Genomic DNA, 16,069 nt, shown 5'->3' with positions numbered 1-16,069 from the left:
ATAGCTCCTCATGTCTTCAAGAGCCACAGCAAGCATCACCTAGTCCACGAAGGCCTCCTTCCTTACCCCAACTGTACTTTGCCTTCCTTAGCTTCTTTCCTTTGCTTTTCCTTTGTACAGTTATCCAACATTACAATCAATCTACTTGCATATCTCCAGTATTTCTGCTAAAAAGTGAGGACAAGGACGATATATTTTCGTGTATGTAGCCTAGGTTCTTGCTAACAAAACACTCATTGCATTTTTGCTGAATGAATGAATGCATCCTCACTCCTCATTCCAGTGTACCAGAATGCCAGGAGGTCCACAGTTTCTCTCTGGGTGTCTGCTGCAGGGTCCTTCCCATAACTGGCAGACCATGTGCATACCAGCACAGGTACAGCACCATTCCCATTAGGACTTCATCCACACAGTGTTCCATTTACCAAATGAGCTTTCTCTCTACCCTATTGAAATCCGACCTTTCCTTGGCATGCTGATCTTCAGCTAGTTACTAGAAGGAAGTATCTCTGATAGAATAATTAAAACTACTATGAATCCATGTGTTACTCTAAGTGTAAACGTGTTAATGTGTTAATTTTGCCAGTAGCATGTACAATGAAAAAGAGAATGGGAAACCAGAAAAACATAGAAGTAAACTTCTAATGGTGGCATTTCTGGAAATAGGAAAGGACAGATGGGAACATATTTCTGGACTGGGGAGCTTCTGGGTGCCCTTCACGTTGTACCATATAAGCCATTTCCTATTCCTGGACAGAAGGTTGGATCTGCTGCTACAACACTCTCTAGCTCTCCTGAGAACAGTATTTCTATTTCTGTCTTTTATAAAAAGGTAGAGGCACTATTCCTTCTGGCTGTCAGGGACAGGAAGTAGCATCCTTATACAATGGTAAGAAAAAGCTAATAACAGGAAAAGAAGTCGTCTTTTTTCTATATCTAATAGACACCATAATAACACTTCCCAGTTTGGAGAGAGACAATCGAGTTCAATGGAAAGAGATTTGTAATAACTATAACAATAGCTTACATTGATTAAGTGTTTACCTGGGTGCTATGCTAAAGCCTTTTCTTTTATTCCTTCCACCAACCATACAATAAAGGTCATTTCATTACTCACATTTCGCAAACAAGTTAAGTAACTTGCCCTTGGTCACAAAGCTGATAAAGTCTGAGTCAACACCAGTGCCCAGAAAGTTATGACTCAAATCCTAAAAGTACTTTCTGGAAGGCATCCCCTGTTATAAAGAAGGGGCACCTAATTATGCTTACATGTCAATATACAATTTAAGAGTACTTGTGCTGTTCTTTCTATCCTTTATATGGCAACCATTGACATTATATCTATTTTATTTCCTTTTATATTCATGAGACTACAGAAAACACAATTTCTGAATCCGATTTTTACATTAAACAGCTAGTATAGAAAATACAAATGTTTTGCCATTATTTTCAATATTTTTTTCCTGCAAAAACTTATGAAACAGGCCGGGCGCGGTGGCTCACGCCTGTAATCTCAGCACTCTGGGAGGCCGAGGTGGGCGGATTGTTTGAGCTCAGGAGTTTGAAACCAGCCACAGCAAGAGCGAGACCCCGTCTCTACTAAAAATAGAAAGAAATTAATTGGACAACTAAAAATATATAGAAAAAATTAGCCGGGCATCGTGGTGCATGCCTGTAGTCCCAGCTACTCGGGAGGCTGAGGCAGAAGGATTGCTTGAGCCCAGGAGTGTGAGGTTGCTGTGAGCTAGGCTGACGCCATGGCACTCACTCTAGCCCGGGCAAAAGAGTGAGACTCTGTCTCAAAAAAAAAAAAAAAACGTATGAAACATCTAAAATATGTAAAGGATACTTCCAAAATATTTGGGGAGATATTTTAAAAGATATTAATATGGTCCCTGACTCAACAGAGTTTACAAGCTGAAAAGTAATATTAAGACCACAATGACATTACAAGTCCGACCTGTGTACAAGCTGTGTCCAAATAGATATAAAAAACCTGAGAACTCACCCATCCACTCAGAGAGCAATCAGACTATTGGATGTCAGAGACATAAAATAACTATTGTCTTCACCCTTTTACTTTCAGGCAATTGTTTCCTAAACACCGTTATAGTCACTAAGTCTGCACACCTCACAAGCTCCAGATCTTCGCTAAATCTCATGGAAATGTGTGTTGGCATTTTCCTCGAGATTTCTTTTAAAGTATCACTTCTGTCCATCAAGTCAGAGTTCCTATAAGTGTGGTGTGTTTAAATTCTTTATCTTTCCTGACAGGATGTGGGTCCTGAAAGCAGCAAAAATCGAACTGGACTCCGTACTACTCTCTGAAAATACTGCTCATATGTTTAGGTTGAGAGTTTTAATGCCATTTGTTGAAATATCTTTAACCTAAGTCATTTGGTTCACACCAAGTTAATGCTGGCTTCTACAAGGCTATGATCAGTCAGTCAACTAGTTGGTTTGACTGCTTTTTTCCTGGAATTGACCTAATTTCCTGGCTGTGGGCAATCTGCAGACACCTTTACACAAAGAGAAGGCAGGCTTCACATTAACTTACTAAAAGATGGTTATTCTTTTATTCTGAGACTTGCTACAGATTAATTGACTGGCTGCTGGCAAGAGTTACAATCATATCTGCCCTCTCCTCTTTCTCATTTTAAAAATGAGAATATGAGCATATAACAACCCAGAACAGCTCCAAAGATGCTAAATGAGGAAGTTAATAATAATTGCATATTTGAAGATTTATCTGTATTGTACAGAAAGGATTTCTTTTATTTTGAAATGACAACAAGATGCAACATGAAAAAAATTTAGAGATTAAGAGATTTAAAAAAAAAAACTCCCTTTCAGCAGTACAGTTGGGTCCTTTCAGATAATTAATCAGTAATAAATATTTAAGTACTATTTTCTATTTACATTGCAGTACAGGTCACCAGTTCTTTAACGGTTAACAGGGATTAATTTTCTTTCAAAATAAATACGCCACTTAACAAACTGTCTATGTTCTTTCACTGATGTCTGCGCCATTCAAGTGAAAGCACTGATTTCATTCAAAACTCAGAATTTGATCCAAATTTGTTTACCTGGCTACTAATAAGAGATTTTTGGTATACTGCCTAAAATCCTCATGACAAAATAGAAAGAATCATAAAATGTTCATAAAAATCAGATCAGATCGAACATCAGCTAATCTGGGTCTATTTTTCCCTATGATTAACCAGTTCTTAATGGCAACATTTCTTATCTTACAACTGTGACATGAAGAGGGAGCTGTAGCTCTTCTGAGACACAGTTCTGCAAGAACCAGCTTATCCACGCTCTCCGATCTCGTGTCTGTTTCTCTTTCTCTCTCCCTCTCTTGCGCCGTCCCTCATTCATTCACTCTTCCATCTTTTTGCCATTGTGCCAGCTCAATTTAACTGTATCTGCTCTATATCTGTTCAAGTGGAGATAATCCATGCAAATCAGGAACCGTGGCTTTCAATGCCTGGTTCACAGAGAGGACTCAGCTTGAGGAGGTCACTCGTTCACAGCCGCTCCTCCCATTACATTTTTCCCCTTATTGCAGAACTGCTGTATGTATACAGTGACTGAAAGGACTCAATGTACTGCAACTGCTGCCTGGCTTTGCTTACAACTTTTTTTTATAAAGGAACTTACCTCCATCTGTCTTTTCAAGGTAGGAAGTCTGATTCTTCTAAAGATGTGTGTAATGCCTCCACTGTCTGCTCATTATCAAATGTCACTTGAATGCTTTATATTGTTGCTGGCATTAGGCACAAATGCTGGGGATTCCAGGTGCCTCATGCTTTTGTTACTTAACCGTATAGGTACAATTGTTTAAGTGCTGAGTATTTTAATGTTTATTTTCCTTGCAGCCCGCTTCAGTTTTACAATGCCAGAAAGATGAGAGTGTCCACTCTCTAATCTAGAAATACAATCCTCTATCAAGTTTTCCCTCTTAGAAAAATAATAAGCTCTCAGTATGTTTTAACTTATCATGTATCCTGGCCAATAATAACCAAGTGTAAAATTCAACCGTGTTAAGATTTTTTTTTAACCTGGAATCTTCCTGCAGCATTTTCTGTGAAAAATAACTAACTGTTGAAATGTTTTTAACAACAGCAAGAAAAGGATAGATTTTACTTCATTCTGCTGCAAAGCAAAAAGCTAAAGGCCTTATTGCTAACAGGCCTGTCAAATAGATTTATTTTTCACAATCCATAAATTGTTACTAGGCTATGCAGAAGTATTACAATTAGTTAAGATTCATTTACTGTCATTATACATGTGATTATATATTGTTTTGAGATTGAAATTGTATTATAAAAAAAGTTTAACATAACAAGGCTTTTAAAAAAAACCTTTATGTTGTATAACACTGTTTGAGATCATCTTTTAAGAATGATTTCAATAGCCAACTGATTAAGTTTGAATTAAAAAATGCATGTAGGAGGTTAACAGATTTGACAATATACATGCTGATTTATGAAAGCAATTCCTGGACTTACATTACTTCATATGTGTCTCCTTGAAGTTAGTTGTAATAATATTTTAATCATTCCTTAGTCATTTCAATTTTGAAACATACTAAAATGTCATAAAATTATAGACTCAAAAATCTCTTTTTGATTAGTACAAATATAATTAGAACATTCCAGTTACAATTTAGATTTCAAAACATGTGATATGTCTTTGAAAGTACTCCTCATTTATATGATTCTACATTTATTACCTTATTTTTCTAAGAAGGTTTTGACATGTGGCTATGTTTAATCTCTTGTATAGGATAGAATTGAACATAAACAGTAAACAAAGTTGACAGTCCTGAAAAGAAGAAAAAATTATCCTCTAGTATACTGAATAGTTCTGATGACATAAATCTTACATTTCATCTTCTAGGTAGATACTTGTAGTTAGTGGAGTTCGAGGGAAAAAATTTATTATCTACATAAAATATCTCAGTGTCAAAAATGTGCAGTTCTTTTTCTTTTTTGATACAGAATCTTCTATTGAGAAAAAAAACGCACCCTGATTTTTGAGTACAGTACAAGGCATGAAGCCCTGTCATTGTTAGCATAAAGAAGACATCTACACAAGTATTACTGTGCACAGGGCAATCTTTCTGTCTCTGGCATTTGTTAGGTTACTGTACATAGAATTTAACAGATAAATATGTCCTGCTTCGTGGCATTTTAGTGATCCTATTGGTATGCTGGCTACTCTGCTAGGATAGCAACAGAAAAAAAAAAGAGAGATATATGTTTTATAGCAGTGGGTCATAAAAGCCCTTTACAGTGAGAGAAGAGGAATTTGACTTATTTCTTACGCAGTAATTAGAATTTCTTAAAAACTCTCTGAAATACTGAGTTGAAAAGTAAACTGAGGCTTCCCAGGAAAGGCTAATTGAATTCATCTTTTAAACCATGTAGTTGTCCATGAATATCTTCTTCACTGTCACTGGAGAATTCCATTCACACCTTCAGTATTACAAAGAAAGAAAAGGATTCATCACTAATGGTAAAGGGTGATTCTTTCATATTTAAAATGAGTTTGAGAAGAGCACCCTACACAGGAAAACCTTACCAGAGGAAAGGTGTGTGAGATTGCCTGGCTGTGTGAACTTGAGACTACTGTGAAACTAAGGATGTCCTTTCAGAACAAAGGAACGCCATGTAATACTCCGTCAGCAGTCAAGCTGAGGAGAGATATAAAAAGTGGCCAAGGAAATCTTTTGGGGACAGAGAAACTGCAAACAACTGGGTATTCTCTTTTAAACAAAATTACCAGGGTTTGGTAGGTATAAAGGCATTCCCCATGGAAGCTCAAGCCATCATTTCACAGCTTTATTTGAAAAGTGAATACTTTACAGACTTTTGCATTTGTTTGCAAACCTCTGAGAAAACTCTCAAAAGACCTAACTTGTATGCTTTAAGTTAGGTTTTACAGCTATGCATCCTAAATAAAATGGTCACAGCCTTCAACTCCCATGGGTTTCTATTGCTTCATCTGTAAACTTGTCTGTCCTCTAGTAACTTATTCAAGCAACTGTTTGAGATAAGTTACATTTTACTCCATTTCTGTGTGCCTTGCAGCAGAATCTGTAGAACTGGTAAACCCTGTGGCTGTGTAGAATACCATGTTGTTATTCCCACTTGGCTCTTTTCCGCTGCTTTTACTGAGTACAGTTAAAAAGATAAATTATCATCTTAAAAAGATACTATGGAAGGTGTTAATAAGTTCTCTCTAACTTCAGGAGTGTTCAGTGGGGCCACAGAAACTTGCAACCCTGCTTAAAGAAAAATGGTGTCCTTCATCCACAGACATTCCATGCCTATATCATCTGTAGACATTCAAAATTTCTCAGGAAGGACTCTATGATACCATCTATATTTTCCAAATCTTGGAAGTTATTGTCGTATATGGATTGACTATGATACTGAGTGAAAACTCAGAAGATACTGCTTTATTGGCATTAATTTAAATCTGCACAAAACATTATGGGGCCAATGAAACCATCATCTCCATTTTAAAGATAAAGACACTGAGGTATAGAGCACTTAAGTAACTTAGCCAAGGCCACACAGTTGGGCCAGAACTGGAATTTGAACCCATTTATTCTGTTACTGGCTTTGAGATATCACACAATAATGCCTTCCTAGCTAATTAGCTCTGATGACTAAATATAATAAAGACATTTGTCCCCTCTCCCAATAGGAAAAACACCTCTATTTACCAATTTGTCATCTTGATTCAGATACCTGATTCTGATTTTTCATCTCTTTTCATGGCTCTTTCCCTCAACCTGTATTACCATGATAGCATGGTTTTTAAAAGTTGTTTTATTCAGTGCATTCCAGGAATGGTTACTCTCGCAGAACATTTGCCTTTTACCTCAAGGAGTTAAAAGAACCAAGTCAGATCTGTAATTGACTGACTTGTCTACTGACAGCCTTTGAAGCGCCACCACTCCCCACCTTTTTTTTTTTTTCCCTGTCTAAAGAGCAAGATTGACATCTCTTTATATGTTTGGAATTTGTCAGTGGTGTAAAGTGCTTGGTAATGATGGAAATTAACCCAGGGCTTTATCTAACTACCTTTCTTAGCAACTCCACTGAAGTTCTGATAACAATTAAAATTTTGATGCAAACAACTGTTCACGTCAGAAAAAAATACATTCTTCTGTCTTGTCATACCTTTCTTCAAAATCTTCTGGGTAGCAGTAGCTCTTTTGCTTTTCCTTGCCTTTCTTTGCACTGAGCACATCTGAATGAAAATTTCCCCAGCTGAAATACACCAGCACATTAGAAAAGCAAATAAAGGAAACAAATGAAGTGATGATGCATCTTCAAATGGCCTGACTGTGAAACACTAAACATAGTTATCTGTCCTCTGTCAGTAAGTGTTATCTCTCTAAGGAGAAATGAGTAAGAACAGGTCCATACAGAAAAGCATTTATGGCCTTACTTTTGTCTCTTTATTTGGGTTAGCTTGAATTGTCCCCCACTGTTCTTCCTCCCAAAGTGAAAAGATGAACTAATTATACATGTAACCCATAAGAATCTGATTCACAGTCTGTGTTCGTTTGACCTGTGGATATCAGATATCTAATGTAAACAAAAGCCTGAACAGCATCAACACATAATTAAGTGGCAGAAGTGTGGGAAACATGGATCAGTAGCAATTGAGCAAGCTATACATTTCTTGAGTAACGAATGAAAAACAATTTTGATGCCATTCTGTGATACCAGCATTCTTTTTAGATCTTATTTGAAGTATCAGGCAGATGGACTGCCCTATATATCTAAAGCCTCTATCTGCTGGCAGGCAGAAAGCCTAAGAACCTATCTTTAAAGTTATTTTAATATATCAATTTTGCCCGGATTAGCTAAGTTAGATGTCGACCACTGGTACAGGAAGGTTGGGAATTAATTTAAATTTGAGCTTACCCTGCCATCATCTCTTGCTGCGTGAGTTCCTTAGCCTATGAAACGGTCCTTTCAGATTTGATTTCTCCATTACTAGGTTGATATTCCTTCCCTCGAAAGAAAAAAAAATGGGGGGGAGGGTGGAAGGAGAATACAGGATGGTGTTTATGAGCTGTTTGTTGATATAAACATTCAAAGGAGTTAAGACTGACCTAAAACCATTTGAAAAAATGTGTCCCTTATTACTAAATTTTTCAGCTGCATAACTGAATTCCCTATCTAAAAAGATGCCAATTTCCTGAAATTAAAAATAAAATCAAAAGAATTTTTCTCACTGAGGAAGACTTGCGAAAATATTCAAACCATTTAACTCTGAACTGTATTAGCAATCAGTTCAGATTGGACAATGATCAACATATCCGAGCTCAAAAACAAAACTTCGCTAGCTAAGATCCACAATTTGGAAAGCAAAGTCAGAATCTATAGAAGCCTTAAACCAGGACTGCAAAGTCTGTTTTGTTGTTATTGTTTTATGGCTGTTGATCTGTATATAATTTTCCTATCAATCCTCTCCCACAAAAATTAATCAAGTACCCTTTTTACTATTGATACCTCTTTCCTGCAATATTCACAATGCCTACAGTTTACACCACATAAGTTAGCTTCTAATTGTGTTCTTCTCTCATATTTACCTGGTTGTTTTATGGGTCATATTTTTTTATTCAAGTAGCTTATAAACTACTTGCGGGTAAAAATCATACTCACTCTGTTCTCCACAGATCTGGTCTCAGTGCTAAGACTAGAGACTATTCTTGATTAATATTTAAATGATTGATGGAATTTTTAAAAAATCTTGTTAGCTTAGGTTATATATTTTTAAAAATTTGCTTCTGGGGCAATGGGAGGAGCATCTATCTATTCAAAACATTTCTTAAGACTCAACTCTATTTCAGACACTGGGCTTATGCTCTGACAGCATATGAAAATTTACACATGCTCAATTTGAAAAAAACAACAGGAAAAGAAATTATTCCAGTGAGTAAAATAATATATACTATGATGTCTCAATTTGGAAATTAAAGGGAGAAGCAGCTGGTGAAAGAAACAAAGTGAAAACCATGAGAAGAGGAAGCCAATGAAAAAGACAAAGAAAATAAAGCAATGTGGAAGACAGTAGAGGAATGGGGAAGAGATATCTTGAGAAATGAAGAGAGAAGGGTTTAGAAGATTTTAAAGAATTCAGACTTTGGCATTTCCTTTTAACCACAGTTTACTCCATTTTAACTTCTATCGCTAAATCCTCAGAGACTATAAATGTAATAGAAATAGTCATTAATCTTAAAGAGAAATTATTCTTTGTCCTGGGAATGAATACACTAAGAGGAGTTGGTGTCCTAAGTAAGAAAGCAAGCAAAGAGAATATAAGGTGGCTTTTAAAGACTAACTACAGAATAGTTAATCCAATAAGAAATCCCACAGAGCTTACAACCATAAACCAAGTTCTGAAAGGAATTTGGCAAATCCGGTCTTACCCAGGCAGACATCGTCACCTAAGCAGGGTGGAGACGGAGTCTGTCAGAGGAGTGGGTTTCAGGGCTGTTTCAAAGGTGCAATGATTGCCAGCCAACGTGCTCATGCGTGGAATGAGACACGGACCTCAGGAAGCAGTGCTGGCAGGAACAAAACAGAAAAAGCAGTTTGGGGTCCACCAATTGGGTAGAAAGCAGGGCTTTCTATTCCCTTCTGGGTGCTAGAGCCCAGAGGAAACAAAAAGTTCTCAGTTCCTCCAAAGATTCTGGGTAGGTAAAGGCACTAAACATATGGATTTCCCTATGCACTGGGGTACTCATGCTAGAGGCATTTTGTTTTTTCAGCTCTCAGTCATTTCATTTTTCAGCCTTTAGCCATGGAGATGTTAAAGACTATTTGTGAAATCCTTTTGATTAGCAAGTGAAAAGCCATTGTATACTGGCTTCTGGGGTTTTATTGGATTCAGAGAGAAATGGAGCAGCCTGCAGGTGACTGTGGACGCTTGTTTCTAATTGATGAAAGGGATATATAACCATGGCTTAAAGCTCCGCATCTTTGATTGGAAAACAAAAACCAAAGGCATTTAAAATCATGTGAACTGAATTTTACAGAGGAAGCATAACGAAGCAGAAAGAGCACCAGCTTCAGACAGACAGACCTGGGTTGGAAATCAAAGCTATTGGGGATGTTATTGAATCTCTTTGAATTTCAGCTTCCTCAGATGAAAATAAAAAATACCCACTTCTCAGCTTTACAATACAGAAATGAAATAATATCTGCTACATGCACAAAACAATGCTGAGCTCGTAGAAGACATCTGACAATACTTCATCCTCATTTTGTTTTCTGTCCAAAATGAAATTTACATCACCCTGGATCCCACTCATAGACATATGTATTTAGATGTTTCATGGCTTCATTTTATTTTGCAGTTAAGAAAAGAAAAGAGATTTTGGGGACAACAAAGCACTGATCCTAACCTGTTACTAACACATTTGAAGATATAGTCAGACTTAAAATTCTTAGTTCTTCTCATAGGCAGTCAGGCAGACCATAGCTATGCATTAGCATATCCTTAAAGAAAGATGCTTCCTATGCTGTGGGTCATATTTATAATATTGATTAAAATTAATATTTTCACCTAACTCTGATTCTCAGGTTCCCATTTAATATCCTTAAGGCCTGATGCCTATGGACAAGCATGTGCTAATTTCTACGGCTCTTAAAATGGCATGCCTGTCTATGCTCTTAGGCGCTCGGAGATAGGCACTAGTTCTAGAGCTTGCTGAATTTCCTTCTGAAAGTGGTATCCCTGCAGGCCACTATGAGTTTCCAGTACCTAAGTTCAAAAGCCAGATTGTGAACTTTTGGAAGAGTTGACTATGAATCAGACAAATATAAAATTCATCCTAAAAGGACTCTTTTTTTTTTTTTAGTTTTTTTCTGTGTGAGAGGTGAGCACAGAACACATGTCAGAAGAAAAGAAGCATCAGGACATGAAAAAATCAGGAGGGTATTTCACAGCTTTGTAGGATTTTTCTGATTTCTTTAGAAACTATGTAAATGAATTCCTTAAACACAGACTGGCCATTGATTTTTTTTCTGGGGTTCATTGATTTCCTCGTCATTGCTTCATGTATGTGTTCTACCAAAACATCTAATATTGATATTTCTCTCCCTCAAACTCTGTCCCCAATCCATTATAAGTATATCATTAAAACCTGTTTAATTTCCTATGAAAGATTATATTAAGTGCACTTTCAGTGTAATTATGTCGATAGTGAAAGATAAACATGTATTAGGCAGTGCAAAATGCTGATTATCTGTCAGGGTAAATCTGTTTATTTCAAATATAGCAATCTGACAACCCCCTGGTGTGAATCATGGAAGTACATGCTTGTGCCAGGTACTGTTTGGTGGGGTTCTGACAGTGAAATGCACTCAATGGCTTCCTGCTGTGACATAATCTTCGTCATATATAAGCCCATAGACATGTGTATCTGTGTCATAAAGTGCAGACTGTGGATTTATTATGTGTTTTAAGCATGTGTGATATACCTATAGTTTGATATTTTTTGTACATATAGAAAATAAAGTATAATTTGAGAATCAACAATGTCCAATTTGTACTAACAGCTTTGTGTAGAATGGAATGGTTCGAGAAAACGGAGAGTGGATTATAGGATTAGGTTGTATTTTAGCTTGTGTCCAGGGCTAGGTTTGCCCTTAGTAATGTCAGCTCAGAACCATTTGTATTAATCCAGAGAAAAAGGAAAGAGCTGACAGAATAAAGGAAAATCCAGAAGTAGGTCTGGTACAGGCTGTTCGTCTGATTCTCAATGCAAACACGCTTCTTTTATTCTTTTAACTTTTTTCCTTGAGATAGTAGTTTCTAAATATATCCTAGACACACTACTGACTGCCAGCTGCTATTGGGCACGAAGTTCCTCTTTAATGAGATAAAAGAGTATCAGGAAGTCAACATGCCACACGTGCTGCGGCTGAATTTCACCAGGTTTTTGTGCAGCAGAAAATGAATAGAAATGAAAATGAATTGAATATTCAGGCACAGTTTGCGAACTCCTCTGAAAAATAATTTTTGTCTGACTTTATTACATTGTGATCATTTCCTGAATGCCATAAAATGCTGAGTAGAATAATAAAAATTGATATGTATATTGACATTTCAGTTTTCTAAATAGAAGCTGAGAAAATGTAAACAGCATTTGGTCTTTGCAACTCTTCCTACTATCCATTCGTGGGCTGACTAATTCATTTACTCTCAAATACCTCATTTGGCCTTAATATAAATGTCTTCTGAAATAATTCCTCACCAGTAGATTATGCACATCTTTAGTTTGATTCAAAATTTACATGTGTAGTTTGCATAATTTTGCATCAGAGTGTCTGCTTTAAATTAGGTAAAGGTCACTGTCATTCATAATCAGAAAGAAGGTGGATTAAAGGTCACAATTCAATAAAAAAAACTGATTAGATGTAGAAATTTGTTCATGTGATTCAATATCAATGGATAAGTGGAAATATGAGTCAACAAATTAACCTCAGTATAATGGGTGACCTGCTTCTTTGCAATCAAAAATCACATTCACAGATTTATTTTTTCCCAAAGTATAACTTGTTTGTCTCTATGTAGCAGTGACAGTTACTTCTGTTAATACTTTTACCACTGGGTGTCTTTTATAACGTCATTTACTTTTAGGAATGACATAAATGACAATTTTATCTCCAAAATAAAGTAGTAAGTAATAATGAATTAATAATAGACAGATATGGATTAGAAAGTCCCTAAGGGCCTATGGTTACTTCTACCATTTTTTCCCTGAGGTAGTTCCTAGTTCTTTTATTCTTTTTAAAGGATGGAGCTGTCACAGCACATTTCTTCTTTTACATGACGATTTTATACCTCTCCTGGACATGTAAGAGCCCCTATAAACCCTTCGAAATCTTGACATCTACTCAGTATTTCTGTCTGTGATTAGAATGGATAAGTGGCAGCAATTAGGCTTTTTCTGATTTCCTGAACTTTTTAAGGCATGTTTCACAATGACCTGAATAAATGGAAAGCAGTTGAAAATAAAGAAATACTAAATTGAAATATATATTTTTTACATAAATCAATTTGAATAGCCAAAAGAGGATAATTGGCACACCTTTCATTTATGTTTAGAGGTTTGGCATAAGCCCTGAGGTGTTAACTTTAATAGTAACTGGAACAGAACTATTATTAACAAAATGTAAAGAGTCTGATTTTTCTCATCTTATAATATTTCTTTTCCTTTTAACATGTGATCTTGACTTCAGGGGAAAACTTACTTTCTCCCCTTGCTTGTTTACCTACTCTACTTGTGTATTAGCATCTTAGCATAGGATCATCTACCAAAAAAAAAAAAAGAAAGAAAGAAAGAAAAAGAAAGCAAAGAAAGAAAAGAAAGGTAGACAAGAAGGCATCACTTTTTAAAGTACATTGTTTATTTTTCCAAAGAAAAATCAAACATTTTTAAAGGAACTACAAAGGTTAAATGGTTTAAACAGATTATAATTAGTTAATTTTGTTAAGCATATATTGGATCAATTTTACATTATTTTAATTACCTTTTGGAATAAGTGGTGAACAAATTCACTTGATGTTCAGGATCAAACAAAATTACCTTTCCTCTGGGTAGGCTTAAGTTTCACAAAATGATTTGAAAATGACCTCCTTTGCTTTCATCTAAAAATATCTTTGGATTTAGAAAATGATTAAAGTTGGATACATTGTGTTCTAAGCCAATCATATTTTATCATTTTCATAGCTTATTCTTTCTTTAAAGAGGAAAATAATGAAACTTCACTAAACAGATGTTCCTTCTTTAAGGAGACCCTTGAAATTCATGCAGTAACATGGTATTCCTAAGTTTGATTCTACTCTTATTTCTGCCAGAAGGCATATATTGTATTCTGATAAGTTTATGATTTTTTTTTCTGATAAGACATAGGAATGAAAATTTGATGATCATTAGACATCATGGCCTAATCAGAGACATTCTGATTTACGTCTCTGTGATGTATGTGTGTGTATGTATGTATCTGTAATCTTGAATAAGCAATCCCTGAATTGTAAACACTAGATCCCATGTAGTTGGAAGGTACATAAGAAATCACACAACTATCTGTCACCTACCCCAGGTTAGGGCATCTAGGGAGCAATGCTGGGAAAGTGCCATTTCTTTCTGAATGTACAGTTAGCAAATTATCCTAGTGCCCAGTGATATCTATTTTTCTTTGTGCTTATAGTAGTGATTCTCAACTAGGGATGATTTTGCCTCCCAGGGGACATTTGGTAATGTTTAGAGACATTTTTAACGTGGGGTAAGGGTGGGCAGTGCTGACACTATTGACATCTAATGTGGTAGAGTCCAAGCATGCCAATAAACATTCTAAAATACACAGGACAGCCCCCACCACAAAGACTAATTGTGCCCAAAATGTCAATAATACAGAGGATGAAAACCCTCTTTTATAGGAAAAAGGAGATATTTCTTCATTCTCTGTCTCAACTCTATATAGTACCTCTGCCCCCAACCCCCAAACCCACATCATCCCATCCCGTATCTGGCTAACCCCTCTTCGTCCCTCAGATCCCTCAGGGCACTCACCACTTCATTCAAGAAGTGACTTGTTGACTTGTCCGATTGTGGCGGCACTCCTTGGTATCACCACACCACCGTATCCGTCTGAATCCTGATGACTGATTTATGTTTCTGCATCCTATACTAAACTATAAACCTCCTGAGAATCATACTTTTTAATGCCACCGTACAGCATATTTTGTGGAACATAATAAGTGTTCTGTTAATACGTGTTGTTGAATGAAGTCAAGGTTATCTCTAGAAAAAATACAGTACAAAGTACTTGGGTTTAGCTTAAATAGAAATTAAGATACCATTTGAGTCCTTGAGGATTAAATATATTGTAGTTGCTGGCCTGAAAACGTGTTTCAAAAGACATTTGAAACAACTATTTGTAAGTAGGGGGTCTGCCTGAATATTTATTTATATCTATATAGCTGAATATGTTTTAAAACATAATTATGTGTTTATGAAACATGGCATGATTATGTGTATGTATGTACATATATATAATTTCAATAATGTATATACTTTAATGAAGACATTCCATAATATCATAAATGCATACACATACCAAAATGAAGCATTTTTACATTTACATCATAAACTTTCCAAGCTCTAGTGACTATTTATATTTAATATGCCAAATATTATATTTGCAATAAAATAGAAAAAAGCATTCTACACCTTTAAAGAACATGGGTGGCTTTAATCAAACCACTTTTATTTCTATGTTTCATGTTTTCTTGATTTCTGTGTTTGGGTTATGAATATGGTCAACAACAATATCAAATTATAAAAATATACCTCTAAAACTGAATAATAAGTAAATATATAATTTATTGATTGGTATTAATCGATATGAATACAGAATTACCTTTTATATCAGTTGTTACCCTTTCTTTCAACAGTAATATTCATAACTTTGCATTTTCACAATAATATTTCCCTTTGTTATCCCATAAAGAGAAAGTAAAGTCTAAATCTGGCGTGCCTCTGATTAACGAAAGTCAATGTAAGCAGCTAACTTGGGTAACCACCAAAAATTTACTTCAACAGAGCATAGGCATTAAAAGTAAGTACTGCTTCAGAACCGAAAAGATTTATGTTCCATTTCAGGCTCTACCATTTAGAAGCTATGAGACCCTTAAACAAGTTATTTACTTCCCTAAGTCTCATGCTCATCTGTAAAACGGGGAGAATACTGATACCTACTAACAGCTACCTCACATGGTTGCTGTATACATAAATGAAATGATATTTTAAAACAATTCAACCCACAGACACATAATTTAATTGAATAAATGGTGGCTATTACTAACATAGTAGTAGTTGCAGAAGTAACCATGGTAGCAATAACAGCAGTGAGAGGAAAGTATGAATCCAGGGTTTCATTTATAATCTGGAAAATATACCAAATAATATTTTCAAAACTTAAAATTGGATTTATACTGGAAAAAAATTTACAAAAGAGATCCT

The 16,069-nt window shown here is 35.7% G+C and overlaps 1 long non-coding RNA gene across 1 annotated transcript in view; it reads left to right on the top strand.

Moving 5' to 3' along the window:
• Nucleotides 1-3,336: 3,336 nt before the first annotated feature.
• The window catches only part of LOC105823809, a 301,330-nt gene continuing 288,597 nt past the window's right edge, over nucleotides 3,337-16,069 (top strand). Inside the window, exon 1 of the long non-coding RNA XR_001138167.1 lies at nucleotides 3,337-3,682. This is a non-coding gene — a long non-coding RNA (uncharacterized LOC105823809). The remainder of the gene's footprint in view (nucleotides 3,683-16,069) is intronic.

The sequence above is a fragment of the Propithecus coquereli genome, unplaced genomic scaffold, assembly GCF_000956105.1.
Source record: "Propithecus coquereli isolate 6110/MARCELLA unplaced genomic scaffold, Pcoq_1.0 Scaffold7, whole genome shotgun sequence".
NCBI lineage: Eukaryota > Metazoa > Chordata > Mammalia > Primates > Indriidae > Propithecus > Propithecus coquereli.
The sequence above is the reverse complement of the archived record's forward strand: the minus strand, read 5'-3'. Positions and strand labels throughout refer to the sequence as shown.